This window comes from Barbus barbus (assembly GCF_936440315.1).
Source record: "Barbus barbus genome assembly, chromosome: 18".
Classification (NCBI taxonomy): Eukaryota; Metazoa; Chordata; class Actinopteri; order Cypriniformes; family Cyprinidae; genus Barbus; species Barbus barbus.
Genome location: NC_136746.1, coordinates 9,345,723 through 9,358,565, shown reverse-complemented (window position 1 = coordinate 9,358,565; position 12,843 = coordinate 9,345,723).

The following is a 12,843-nucleotide window of genomic DNA, read 5'->3' as shown; positions in this document are numbered from 1 at the left end:
GAATTACAAAAAAAGCCTATTTGATGTTTGCTCACATGGTGCTGGTCTAAAAGTGATAAAGCATTTAAAGTATGTGCCGACTGTAAAATAGCTTTAATGTATAGTATTTGTGTTACTAGCATAGGAAATCCTCTAACACTAATTTTAAAGTACAGAAAGTACATGCACACACAGATTCTCTTTATAATTATATGATGTTATGTTATGAAGGACTATACAAAATTGAATTTATTTAAGGTCATTATATTTAATGCATGTTGTTATCATCATATTATAACATTGGGATTTAGTTTTATTTTCATATATAATTTTATTTTGGAATGAGAAAGAAGGAGTGGGACCACAGCTCTGGCAAAGACAAGGAAGCTCTCTACAAAGCAAAATGAATATGAAGGTTGTGCATATGTTGTCCATTTCAGTTTATTCCTATTCTTGTGGATGTGGATGTATTGATTAAACAATTACATCACCAGATTTGAACAATGAGCCTTTAGATATTGTTCAGGGGTGTGGACACTCACAGTGCTGTGACTAACTGTAGACAAATCATAGTTTTCCTGACCCCAGAATATAGTTTCAATGGGGACCAAAGGTCATTACATCTTCTGGCAAAAACTTAGTCTGCTGCACTGAGTACATAACATAAAGATTTTTAGATGTAGTATGTAGTTCAGAACTACATTTTAAAACTGAACTACATTTTTTTGATATCATATGTGTTTCCCTAAAATACTGTATGTCATCAAAATCTCTGAAATCACATTTTTAGTACATACGTTGTAAGGTCATTTTGAAATGTGGAAAAGATCTGCATGAAATTTCTTCAAATATTCTCCTTTTGTGTTTTACAGGAAAAACTAACAACATATGGGTTTGGAACAACATGAGGGTGAGTTAATAATGGATTTTCATGTTTGGGTGGTGAACTATTCAGTATTATTATTACAAATTTAGTATTATATATTTATTCTATGAATGATTCATCTTTTTAAAAAAATGCTAAATGAATTAAGTCCAAACCATTGACACACCTCCCTAATTGAAATAAGTATTGCTAAATGTTGTGTAGTATGTTTCATATTTTGTGATATTACAACATAAGCTGTAAAAATCCTGGAATTTCCCAACTGCTGATCTCCCGTATGTTAGCACATCTCCCATGACCAAGATTACAGGCATCAGAGGTTGTTTTATGCTCCTGTAGCCATACGAGGCCCAGAGCTCTGCTCCTTCAGCACACTAATATGGTTAATTAACTGCTCAGCAAGATACAGGGAGCAGGAACATCAATTCTGGCCTGCGCTCATATCATCATACACAAGCCTCTTTCAGAGTCAAGTGGGAAAGACTTGTTTGTATTCAAAATATAATTGAATTTCAGGGCCGGAGAGGGAAAATAAACTGAAAACAGAATTGGATTCTCTTCCATATTAAGAACATGGGACCAAGTTCCCTCATGTTTCCAATCAATCAGCAGCAATAATTTATTTAATTGACTTATTTATTAATTTGTTTGTTTGTTTAGGTCTGTATTTATTTTGTTTATTTATCTGGTAACACTTTACTTAAAGCCTCAATGTATAATGCATCATAAAAGTAGTTTTAATGCATTTATTATGCATTGTAATACAACTTATAATGCATTGTATGATCTTAAGAATAATTATAACCGCAGTTAAAATGCATTCTAATACTAATCTATTCACTGCTACACCTGTAGAAAGTATAATGCATTAAAACATGTGACAAACTAAACTTCAAATATTACAATGCATTTACAATTGGTTACAGTTATTTATCAAAAAAATTATATGCATTACAATATACATTATGAATACTTTTATAATGTGTTATACATAAAGGCTTTAAGTAAAGTGTTACCATTTATTTGTTTGTTTACTATGCCTTTAAATATCTCACAATATTCTCACAGGTAAAAATACAGTATGACATGTCAATACACAAAACCTGTTCTCAATGTTTTTTCAACTTCGTCAATTCCATGAAATCAAACCATGAAAAGTTTTTTGATTGAATTATATCAATTTTCACATTCTGAGAATGTGAGCATAGCAAAGCCTACCCCGTTTGTCAAAGAATAGACTTGATTTGGCTCAAAATTCAATTTTGACCAAATGTACGGTTACTGTGCTTTGCTTATAGGAGTTTAGAATAATGTAGTTTTTAAGTCTAGTCTACTGACACGATATTAATATATTCATCTAGTGTGATCATAATTAAATCATTTTCTCAGATAGCAGAGATTGTGTCTCACAAATATTTCGTCATGGAAAGCTGCATAGCAAGTACATGTCTGTATAAAACCAGAGCACAAAAACACATTTGATTTAATTAAATCCTGTGTATGCCATTCTCGGTTATATATCTAGTAATTAAGCTGTCATACAGCCGTTGTATTTTGAGATGTATTGGTTCCTCATTGTAGCTTGTAAGATCTCTAAAATATAACTCTTGACTCATTTAGGTCACTCCAAGTGTTTGTTTGTATAACTAAAGAGGCTGAAGTTCATCTGAAGGTCAAAGAAAAAAACTATAGATAAAGCTGCTAGTTGAATTAAATGAGACAGGGTGACCAAATGACTTAGAGCTGTTTGGTTAGCGGGTTAACTGGATTTCAAAGTCCTTTGATAATGAAGCCAAAAAGAGCACCATCAAGTGACTGTAACACATAATGACACAACCAAAGATAGAAAACATTAGACAAAGAAGGTACATAAGATGCATACCTATATAAAGTGTATTTTCATTTTTTTTATATATATATTTGTTTGTTTGTTTGTTTACTAATATATATCACTATGTTGTGGAGAAACTTTGGCTTGTGTATACATCTTGTATATTTTATGTAAAAGTTCAGTTAATAATTTCCTAAAATTATATACATACTTGAAATATCAGTATGTTATGGAATCTTGGACTTTGAATTATATTTTATAAAATTATATATATATATATATATATATACAGTTCCCTCCATAAGTATTGGAACAGTAAAGACAAAATTGCGCTGTTGGCTGTGGAGTCAAGACATTTGCAAATATGATTAAAAGATGAATATGAGACAAAACTACAGAATGTCACATTTTATTATTAGCCGTTTCAACACATTCATGTTTTACCAAATAAAAAGAACAGCACTTTTAGAGTTTCATCCCTCTATCTGATGTGAGCATAAGTATTGGAGCAGTTGCCTCACAGGTCTTTCTAAGTGATCAGCTGTGTCCTGTTGCATTAATTCTTCAGATATTAAAAGCAGGGAATGTGTCGTATCAGTTATATCCATTACTTCTGTATTCTGAATCTTGCATTCGATGATGACACACAAACCAGGATGAAGAGGGAGCTGACTTTGAGAGAAAAGCAAGCAATTTGGATGCTAAAAGAAAAGAGGAAGTCAGTTAGAGCTCTAGCAAAAACAAAGGGCATGGAGAAATCAAGAGTTTGGAAACCATCAAGCAACCAACAACGACCTGATCGGCTGAGAAAACAACAGTAGTTGATGACAGACAAATCATAAAAGCTGTGAAAATGAATCCTAAAAGACGTGTCTGTAAAATCACCAACAACTTCCAGATAGCTGGAGTGATGCTCTGACAATTTACTGTCCTCAGGAGACTTTGACACAGAATTACAGATGCTACACAGCAAGATGCAAACCTCTGACCAGCACCAAATATAGAAAGGCAAGATTAGAGTTTGCAAAAAAGCACAAAGGTAAGCCAGAAGAGTTTTGGAACTGTATTTATGGACCGATGAGACAAAGATGAACCTTTATCTAAGTGATGGGAAAGCAAAAATGTGCAGAAAAAAAGGGAACTGCAATGATCCCAAGCATACAGCCTCATCTGTAAAGCATGGTGGAGGTGGTGTCATGGCATGGGCATGCATGGCTGCCTCTGGAACAGGCCCTCTCAACTTTACTGATGACTTAATGTATGATGACAGTAGCAGAATGAATTTGAAAGGGTACAAAACCATCTTGCCTACCAATATTCAAGAAAATTCCACCAGATTCATTGGGAAATGCTTCATATTGCATCAGGACAATGACCCAAAACAAAAAAAGTCAATCTCCAGATTTAAATCTGATTGAACATGAATTTCACCAGCTGGAGAGGAGAGTAAAGGCAGAAACTCCCCAAAACAAGCAACAATTGGAATTGGCTGCATTAAAGGCTGGGGAAAGCATTTCAAAGGATGAGACCAAGAGTCTGGTGATGTCTATGGGTCACAGACTCACTGCTGTGATTGTGCGCAAGGGATCTGCAACTAAATAATAGCTTTTAATCTTTTATATCTGCCTTATGTTCAACTGTCCCAATACTTATGCTCACATCAATGAGTGGGATGAACTTTAAAAGTGCTGTTCTTTTTATTTGGTAAAACATGTATGTGTTGAAACGGCTAATAATAAAATGTGATATTCTGAAGTTTTGTCTCATATTCATCTTTTAATCATATTTGCAAATGTCTTGACTCCACAGCCAACAGAGCAATTTTGTCTTCACTGTTCCAATACTTTTGGAGGGCACTGTATGTGTGTATATATATATATATATATATATATATATATATATATATATATATATACACACACACACACACACACACACACACACATGCATACACATATATACGTGTGTGCATGTGTTATATTTTATTATATATGATAAAAAAAATTTAATTATATATATATATATATATATATAGTGTCAATATATTTAATATAAATGCATACATATTTAATAATAATTTTATTTAATAATAATTTAAATAAAAATAATAAAATATTAGGGGGAAAAATCTACAAACAAATTACTGAAAACGTTCACAAATCCTTGTAAACAATTCTATCCAAATTCGACAGTTCCTAAATGCTCCGAAATTGCACTCTCAACACTGTAAACAAACTCACTGCAGATGCTGTTAAAATACTGCATAACTCTGTTGACACACCCACAGCCAGATAGCCACGCCCCCTTTACTGCAGACACACCCAAATCACCCACAGTGCAGCGTCATCTCAGCAGAGAAACGCAGTGATGCTTGTCAACAAGCTCAGCACCAGTGTCCCACTAACACACACATGCACAGCCCAACTGCACCATTATATTGTCCTGCCAGCAGAGGTGCTGAGTGCGGAGATAAAAATAGCACAGAGCATGCAGAGTAAGACCGACACAGAGAGAGAAGGAAAGCTAAAGAGAGAGAGAGCAAAATAAAGAGTGATGCTCACCCGCGGCTGATGCATGCCAGTTGGGAAACGCCAGGTGAAAACAGTCACACATGGTGGCTGTCTACTGGGGGTCTTGTCCAGGCTGTCAGTTCTGGTTTTGGGAAGCCTCGCTCTCTTCCTCCGAGGCTGAAGAACCTGCTGCTTCCTTTTCCTCTCAGTCAGTGACTCCAGATGCAGAGGACAAAATAAAGTCGGAGCCAGTGAACGTTGATAAAGTCAGTCTGACTTGGCATGCGACGGAGGGACGGAGAGAGATGTCGTGCTCCATCCACACTAGTTCGTACTTCACAGGAGTGAGGCTGCACTCTCTTCCCTGCCAGAATAAACTCTGTCTCTCTAGCATGCTAAAACAATTAAAGGGGGTATGGCTGACTTGGGACGGGGGCTGTCCTAAACAACGCAAATCCCTCCTTCTTAGCATCTCACTCCACCCTTCTGATCACTTTTGACCAGTCGCTGCAGAGATGCTCTGGACCATCCGACAGCTGATTGGTTTACGACGCAAGAAAAACATTCCAGCTTTATAGGCATGCGGCAGAGATGCGTAATTGGATTTGACACCACACAGTACATGTTTTCATGTCTGCTGGGTGACAGAAGGGGAACTGAGGATGCGGTTTGTCAGATGACTGGTCTAATGTGTTTAAGAGCAGCTGTGTACCTTAGCTGGCTGACGTTCACAAACTTCTGATATGTAGTTTTGTCTGAATGGGTTGTGTGACATATTTGGGGGAATGTCTCCCCTGGTTTCTGCACGACTCCGTCCTTCTGAGGATGGCCACTAAGAATATGGCTAAATGATTTATGATTTCATGTCTAAGGGGTACCAGACTGTGACGTCAACCTGAGACAAGATCAGTGAGCCGGACTGCCACCCCTCAGACTACAGTGGTCGTATTTATGGCTTTTGTGGATCTAAATCAAACCAGTTTAAAGAAAGGTTTCTTGGTTTTTGGTTCTGATTGAAAAATCTCAGTTAAAAGCTCTTCAATATCTTCCATGTTTAAGCAGCTCAACTGGACCGTCTCCTGCTTCTCAGATTTTTTTAAAATGTATTTTTCTGAGATATGCAATAATCTCACGTCTCCCCTAGACTGAAAATAATTGGCTTTGAAACGAATTTTCACTAAAAAATTAATTGCTAGTAAATTTCACCAGTTACAAAGCAGCAGCAAGTAAAACATTGATTTAAAAATTGCATTTTAAAAAAGGAAGGAAAGGATGTGAGGCCAAGTATGGTGACCCATACGCAGAATTTGTGCTCTGCATTTAACCCATCCAAGTGCACACGCACAGAGCAGTGGGCAGCAATTTATGCTGCAGTGCCTTGCTCAAGATGAAAGATGAAAGAAGGTCTTATGAGTTTGGAACGACATGAGGGGGAGTAATTAATGACAGGATTTTAATTTTTGGGTGAACTATCCCTTTAATGGTACTGATATTAATAATCCAATAATCCATGTTGTTATTCATACTCAAAACAGTTTGATTCCAGTTTAAAGAGGTTTTCTATCAATTTTAGTAAAGGTATTACTGCAACAACAAAATTATAAAGCATCAGGCGTCTTCACATTGCTGGTTATTTGTGATACATAATTTATCAGTAAAATCTTGTGGATGACAAATTAAACATGGGGTGAAGTTTGAGTATTTATGTATAGATATACAGTATGTTCTCTATGCATGTATGTATATACTCTTGATGTTCATTCTTCTGTTTTAGGGCCATGTAAACAGAAGGATCTCTGTTTCATATTCAGCACAGATGTCCATCTCTTTATGTGTCTGCATCTGAGACAGGGAGTGGCAGGATGATACTGCTTGCCCCTGGCTGCTGCCCAAGACACTCCACACCAAAATCAATTTAGGCACTTGTGAGAAACAGAATGTGCCCTGCCACCATCTCTGCCTACGCTTCTTCCACCAAGCTTCTGCAAAGACCTACCATCTTCTGCCATTATGCACCACAAATTCTGTCAACGTTCAAAAGGTAATTCATCCTCCATGTGATTTATATATATATTAACATGCATTTGCGTCCACATCTTCAGTGCTATGAACTAACCTTCTGCTCCTAGAGTGGAAAGTTTTGAGTATTGAAGGAATTGAAATCACTGTGATAAGAGTTTCTGCTGATAAGCAGATGCTTTTAATGTAATGCAAATAACACTTCATTATTGACAGAGATTGTGCTCCTGGAGCAACCTGTTGCTTTGGCTCAGTTGACTTTATGCTTTTCATAATGGAAGACGCCATTTTTAATCCAACATGCATGAAAACAAGTCTAAACCGTGTCTACCCTGAGATTATAAGTAGTGATATACACTTTGGCTGCCTGTACCAGGAAGTGGATTGGTAGCTTTTTGTATTTTAGTAGTCTAAAACTCTTTGTGCCACCTCTCCAACAGGACAATAAATTGATCTAACAAAGTCTCCAGTTCCGGGTCATCCTGCTTGAGGAATGAATTTTCAATATTTACATTCAAAATATCTATCTGTAGACAGTCTCCAGCATTAAGAAGCTGTAGTTTGTCATGCAGAGTATTCAGTGCACGTTGTTACGGGGTTGACGAGACGTGAGGATCCATTTGCAAGGCTTTATTATAAAACATGGTCGTAATACATGCAGGGTCAATGGGAGCAAACTGGTATGGCATAGGTAAGTCACAAGAGCAATCCTAGAGCAAGCGTGGGTCGACGATTGGCAAACAGTATCCAAACAGGGCAAGGCAGAGAGAATAATCCAGGAACACGGGCAGGAATCAAAACACAGGAAATCAAACAAGAAATATACTGGGAACGCTTTGTAAGGTAGCTGGGCTAAACAATACTCGGCAGTGACAGAAAGAAAGTCCAAGGCTTATAAAGTGTGTGTGTGATTGGGTGATAGTTCTCAGCTGTGAGTGATTAGTGTAATCAGCTGTGTGTGTGTCGTCAGTGCAATGGATGGTGGGAAATGGAGTCCAATGTGCTGTGTAGTGTGAAAGTCCATGTGGTGAGCGGGTGACCTCTGGTGGTGAACAAATGGAAATTCATGGCCAGGATTCGTGACACACGTACAGTAAGAGTCAGTTTGAGAAGTTTTATCCCTCCAAGTAATAATGCTCATTTTTCTCAATGTGACCTCAAAAATTCATTTCGTAAAACACTTTTTAAAACATCATGTGCCCCAAACAACTTGTTTCAATCTGACACTGAACATAAATTTAAGGTTTAAATAATTGATTTCAGATTTTTACATTGTGAACTGTGAAGACAGAAAGGACAGAGTATTTCCCATGCATTTCAGGGCATATTTTGATATTGTAAATTATAGTATATTAATGCCATTGTTTTGGTGCAATTTGATATTCTTACAGTACTAAATTCATGGATAATCCCCTTTGTGAAAGAAGTATGCTTTACCATAGTTTTAAAAATAGTACTTTCTATTGGAAAATGTTACAATCTTAAAGAATATTTTTAAGTGTGAACCGAATGTAATGATTTCAGACACTTAACTGAATGTTAACTGCAATGCAATGAAAATGTATTATAGTTTAAATTTACCTTAAATCCAATTAGTTGACTTTTGGAATATTTTCTGGCTCTGTTAATTCTCTTAATTAAATTTTTGAGTTTTAATTTGATTATGTAGTTTGAAACAAACTGTTTAATATGTTTCTGTAACATTTATAAAAGAACATATAAAGAAGGGGGCAGCCAACCCTGCTCATGGAGATTTACTGTTCTTCAGATTTCAGCTCCAACCCCAATCAAACACACTTGAACCAGCTAATCATGTGTTCAGCATTACTTGGAAATTAAAGGCTGGGGTGTTAAAGCAGGGGCTGAGGTCTCCAGGAATGGAGCTCTCAAAGAAGTTATGTATTAGCTGGTTCAGTTAAATCTACCATAACCGTTAATTAAGTGTAACACACAGACTTATAATGATAATCATGTATAGAGTGATGATTCAGTCTTACAAATCCTCACACTCAATACTGCTAAAATAGCAAAGTGTGAATTAATTCTAAGTACATCAGAAACTGATGTGGATTGTAAACTGGATTGTGAATTTTACTGGATTGTAAAAAGCGAGCGTTTACTATATAATGAAGAGTAGTGTTTGGAAGGGAAGGTTTGAAAAAGTATGAATGATATGAGTATCTTTCAGCAGTGTGTTGCTGCTTCTGTATGAAACTGATACCCTGTTACTGCATTTGTATGACGCAGCACGTTTTTGCCGAATCTGCAACTCCTTTAGGAAGCACTGAGAAGATGAGCACTGATGAGCTGCATGCAACATCCCATCCCACAGATGAGCATCTGTGAGATACTTTGAGACCAATAGTGCGTTACACTACAGTTGACAGTCCATTACCTGGTATTGAGGTAGTCTAAAATTTGTGTTTTGTTTTAAAAAATGTTTTAAAATATGTTTGTTGAGAATCATATCTGATACATCAAGATTTTAAGGCTCATAGAGTATGATAGAACATGAAGCTACTTGAGGAGATAACACCTTGATTTATGCAGAGGCCCAGACTGGGCAAAAATATACAATTTGTTGCAATTGCTGATATTTATATGATTAGTAAATAAGCTGAAAGTTTGATCAGTGAGATCTTTAAGACAGTATAACAGAGAAAAGCAGATAAATATAAGTCACTCTATATTTCCCAATAATATGTTTTAGTAAAATTATATTTAAATCATTAAAGATTTCACAGTAAAAAAGGCATAGAACCACGACCTGAAGGGGGCACTTTTAAGAGTCACTATTAAGAGTTTCCCCTCAATACACTCCTAATTGATAGTAAGTAAAGTAGTTGTTATGTATGTTTAGGTATGGGGTAGGGTTAAGGGATCTAGAATATGGTCATTCAGAATGAGACATTAATATGTGCTTTATAAGTATTAATAAACAGCCAATATATTGTAATATGCATTCTAATAAAAAGCAAATAGTAAATAGTGTTCCCTAATCTAATGTGTTACATTTTAAGATATACTAATAGGCATAGGCCTTTTACTTGATAAAACAGTATCAGTCAGAAGGCATGTAGAAGATTTTGTTTTTATCATGCTGATTTTTTAGAGGCCTTAGAAATTTGCATACAGTAGGCTTTATAGGGTCATAGGGCTGTTATCTAATTTAGTCCTCAAGTGACTTTAGTGTGGCAGTCTAATAATTCTACACCTAAATACCATCATAAATACGTGTGGGTACAAAAATGTTCTGGCCTAATCACTGACAAAAATGTACCCTTACTGTCCTGTGACTGCACTGAGTAATAAAAATAATGTATGAATCAATCCACTGTTGACTCTTTATCCATGAACTCTGAGGACAAGGTTGACATGCTTGGACTATTTGGTTTGTTTTGTAAATTAGAGCCGGAGAGAGGGCAGTTGTTCAATCACAAACAACTTAATCCGGTTAATGAGGGTTTTCTTAAAGTAATTCCAAATCTACACTGGAATATAGTGATGTATACTGTGTAAGACAAAATATATTTAACTGAGCACAATAAGGTCATTCATTACTATCTCCCAGACATACCATGGGAAATGTTTGCAGTGAGCCAGAGAACAACTGAAAATAATTGTAAGGAAAAAGTGTAGTAGAAAACGCATGAGAGATGTGAGGCTAATGATTACTACAGTGTTGTGAATTAGCTAATTATAATTCATTTTAGAGCTAATTGAATTGCTGAGGGAAAACAGATGTTTGCAGGGGAAACCCAGGAGGCTGGAGGTTATGTGATGTTATTCATTGTAACTAACATTAACCACAAGATGAGCCCATGGGTTTTGGAGAGAGGTTACAATGATGCCTGACTTCTTTAAGTCATGTGATCTGGCTACATTTAACTTTTACACAGGTATTGATATTAAAGCAGGCATATTAAAAATAACTTTTCACGACAATTCCGGATTTCATGAGTTTGCCGGATTGAGAATGACTTGCAGTTGAACCTTTACTTCCTCAACTTCCCCTCTACGATCCAAAGACTTGTTTTGACTTTTTTTTTAAAAATGGATTATTGTGATGTTTTTATCAGCTGTTTGGACTCTTATTCTGACGGCACCCATTCACTGCAGAGGATCCATTGGTGACCAAGTGATGCAATGCTAAATTTCTCCAAATCTGTTCTGATAAAAAAACAAGCTCATCTACAACTTGTATAGCCTTCCCAAGTAAATTTCATTTTTGGGTGAACTATTCCTTTAAAATAAAAACAAAACCAGGGAACAAAGCGGACTATTTGACTCTGCTTACTCACTCAAACCTAAGATTTATTTGATAAGCATCGACGAATGCCTTTATATCTGTCTCCCGATTCAATTGTCTGTCTGCTTATATCATTCATTGCTTTTTGACTGAGCAGAGGCGAGACATTATGCTGTTCCCTGAAGATACTTTGAATGTTTTTTGAAGCTCCCTTGCATCTCATTTTTACATTTGATGCATTTTTAATCTTAGATTTTTCATTTTTTGCTGAGTCACATCAGTGCAAAATTGTACAGTATATCAACCAAAAAAAAATTCATTAGGGGGATTGAGGCGCCAGGCCTGCATTTGAGTGGATACTTGTTAGGAATGAAACATGCTGCTGCCTCTCTTTATTAAATAAATCTTAAACTCAGCAATGATTCATTTATACAGTATAGCTTAGTGCAGATACAGTAAATGGCTCTATAAATTGAATGATGTCATAACTCTTATAAAAAAGATGTCATGATGTCATAACGCTCATCAAAATAAATAACCATCAATACTTCTAGTAAAGTATTAACACAGTGTTATTTTCTATGCAAAATGGTTTGTCTTAAAGGGACAGAAACATGCTAAAGCTCAAACATGCTTACTTGATGCACAAGCATCGATGAGGTTTGTTCTTATGTAACTTGTGTTATTGACTTATTTGATTTGCTTTATGTATGTGTGTCGATCAATGTTTTTATGTTAGTAAAAGCCTAAATATAATCTATTTATATAAAGTGACTGTGTCTCTTCAGAAGACTCGAGTTAAACTGCTCAGTTCATATGGATTACTTTTACTTTATGAAGTTTTGGTGGAATTTGGAGGACAGTAATCTCTCAAGTGTCTTTGAATTTTTTTTTTATTTGTGTTAAAAAGATGAACTAAAGTCTTGTGGAGTTGGAATGACATGAGGGTCAGTAAAAGATAACATAAATTTTGGGTTGATTATCCCTTTAAAAAACATGTTGAAACAGTATAAAACTGCATGGCAAAGATCATCCTTAACAATAAGGACAACAAATGACAAACATGAACAATGCTAGTTGACATTCATATTGGAGTAGGGCAACATCCCACAGGATATTGGCTTAATACCACAAAGCTACAGCCAAACTCAAGCAACCTCTGAATTGAATCGGTGCCTGTGTGACCCAGACTCAACTCAAACAGTGGGTTGTGACTTGTGAGCTCCTCAAAGTTGGAATTTATGGCAGTATTGCCATTTAAAGACCACTTGTATCCAAGGCCAACGAGCAAAGATGTGTAACTTGATATAAAGAACACAGTACCTTGATTTCAGGACAATATATCAAGAGTTTCATGAACACGAAATAC